Source organism: Cucumis melo, unplaced genomic scaffold (genome assembly GCF_025177605.1).
Source record: "Cucumis melo cultivar AY unplaced genomic scaffold, USDA_Cmelo_AY_1.0 utg000482l, whole genome shotgun sequence".
Lineage (NCBI taxonomy): Eukaryota > Viridiplantae > Streptophyta > Magnoliopsida > Cucurbitales > Cucurbitaceae > Cucumis > Cucumis melo.
This window is the reverse complement of record NW_026124018.1, coordinates 20,001-22,500: the sequence shown is the minus strand read 5'-3', so window position 1 is coordinate 22,500 and position 2,500 is coordinate 20,001. Positions and strand designations below refer to the sequence as shown.

The 2,500-nt window shown below is 34.0% G+C and overlaps 1 non-coding gene across 1 annotated transcript; it reads right to left on the bottom strand.

The window, feature by feature from the left end:
- Nucleotides 1-354: 354 nt before the first annotated feature.
- Nucleotides 355-441, bottom strand: TRNAS-GGA (transfer RNA serine (anticodon GGA)). The gene has a single exon. It is a non-coding gene; the product is annotated as a tRNA-Ser (tRNA).
- Nucleotides 442-2,500: the final 2,059 nt, after the last annotated feature.

The window sequence follows — 2,500 nt, the reverse complement described above, 5'->3', positions numbered from 1 at the left end:
ATAGTAAATGGGTCAGTTTAAAAATAAATGAATTGCTCGTTGTAGAATATTATTCTCGTCAGACTTAAACCTAACTAAAAAACAAGGGTTCGGACAATTTCGTCCTCCCCTTCGCCGAAGTCTAAGTAAAGAGACCGAAGGAAAGTAAGGTTTTTGATCCGGAAATTTTTCTATCATTCATCTATCATTGATCGGTAGGGGGATTTTCATCTCTTGTGCATTCTTTCCAGTCTTTTCGTTTCCGTACCACAAAAATTCGAAATAAAGAATCCATAAAGGTCTAACCGTTGGAATAATAGTATCGATTGTTATTTGATTTGATACATTGTGGTCAGTAACATTGTTGAATTAGTACGGAAAGAGAGGGATTCGAACCCTCGGTAAACAAAAGCCTACATAGCAGTTCCAATGCTACGCCTTCAACCACTCGGCCATCTCTCCTACAGAATGATTATGGCCCAGAAACCGAGTTTAATAGTGAGTCATTAATATTCAATTTTTTTTTTGATAGGCACGTCCAACCAATTCTAACTATACAAATAATTTTTTTTTTAACTATGTTTAATGGATACTTTTAGCTCATGATTCTATTTAGTTTTTTAAACTATGATTCCTTTTTTCTAAAAATTCGACTTTTACAGTTTTCGATTTTTCACCAACAACTGTTTATCCCATACATATATCTAGTCACAAGTTATGAATCATAGAATGATTATTCGATTCTTTTTGCTCTTTTTTGTATCATAATTCAATCAAAAAACTTCTAGAATTACCCCAGTCAGATAAATAAAATTCTTTTTTTCTTCAACTTCGCTGAAATCAGAATAGTTCTCTCATTCTGATCCTACTACATTTGGATGAAATTTAACCGGATTGAAATATTTCTTCTCTTTTATTGATTCCTGTGAAATCAAAAAGAAACAATTTTAATATCGAGTGGGATTTTTTTAATGAATCCGTTTTTATGTTATTTCGTACTATGCAATTCCTTTGTTTGTGGGATCATTTTCTCACGAGAGGTAATTAAAAGAAATTATAGAATGGGGGTTGTTACCGATGCCTAGATCTGGTGGGATAAATGGAAATTTTATCGATAAGACCTTTTCAATTGTAGCCAATATCTTATTACGAATAATTCCGACAACTTCCGGGGAAAAAGAGGCATTCACCTATTACAGAGATGGTGCGATTTGATTTTTTTTTTTTTCAATTTTCTTTACCGCCTCTCCGTCTTAGTAGAAAGACACAGTATTCGGGATAGAAAGAAAACAATAATTGAAATAAATCTACGCTTCTTGGAGGTGCAATTTGAAAATCAAAAAATTCCTTCTGTCGTGTATCCCCGATTAATGTAACCTTAGATGCTAGAATTGTCGATTCTAGTATTAAGCGAAAGGTGTAACCTATGGATTAAGTCAACCCTACTCCACTAGTAAAAATATTCACTAGTAAAAATAGGTAGCAGAGGGGAAGAAGCACTACACCTAGGAATCAACAACACGAAAACTTTGTTATAAATTATACCTTTTCCTTATCGGGATCGGAACTTAGAAAAATGGTTGGGACAACAAACATCCATCTCGTTTGTATTTTGGATACCTGTATAACCATCGAAGACTGTTGAAGTGACTAATTCCTGGAAATTTAGAGGCGTTGAGGACAAAGAAATTGTTAGAGTTACCATTTTTATTTTTATCTAGTAAACCATGCTTGATGTTAAGAAAAGATCTTTTACAGGAAGGTTGGCTAGAGATTTTTTGTAAAAACGCTAGTCCCATGAGTTCATAATGAGAGTATTTCAATGTTTTTTTGATTTCATGTATTATTCTCATCTCATTATGCGCATCAGATAAAGGGGGGAGCCGTATGAGATGAAAATCTCACGTACGGTTCTGGAACGGAGATTCTTTCAATGGAATAACGAACGACCGTAACGGATGTCGGCTCAATCCGAAGGAAATTATGCGGAAGCTCTACAGAATTATTATGAAGCTATGCGACTAGAAATCGATCCCTATGATCGAAGTTATATACTCTATAACATAGGTCTTATCCACACAAGGAACGGAGAACATACAAAAGCTTTGGAATATTATTTTCGGGCACTAGAACGAAACCCGTTCTTACCACAAGCTTTTAATAATATGGCTGTGATCTGTCATTACGTGCGACTATCTCCACTATAGAAAGAAAAAAAAGAGAAAATTCGCTAATAAATACTAAAAAAAAATAGGCTTTCTACATATGTATTGTCCAAACTAACGATTTGTATCAGCTGTAGCAAAGAAAGAAACTTCATAGAAGCAGAAATATGAAGAAATAGGTATGCCTAGATACTTTATTCTATGGATAAAGGATCTAATTGATAGAAGAAGCACCGTAAAGATCAATTAGTCAGGTTTTTGGCCGATACAATAAAAACTGCTTACTTATATCATGATATAAGATCAAAATGAAGGAATCCACTTATGTAATAGGGTGGATCCCCTACAATATTGAG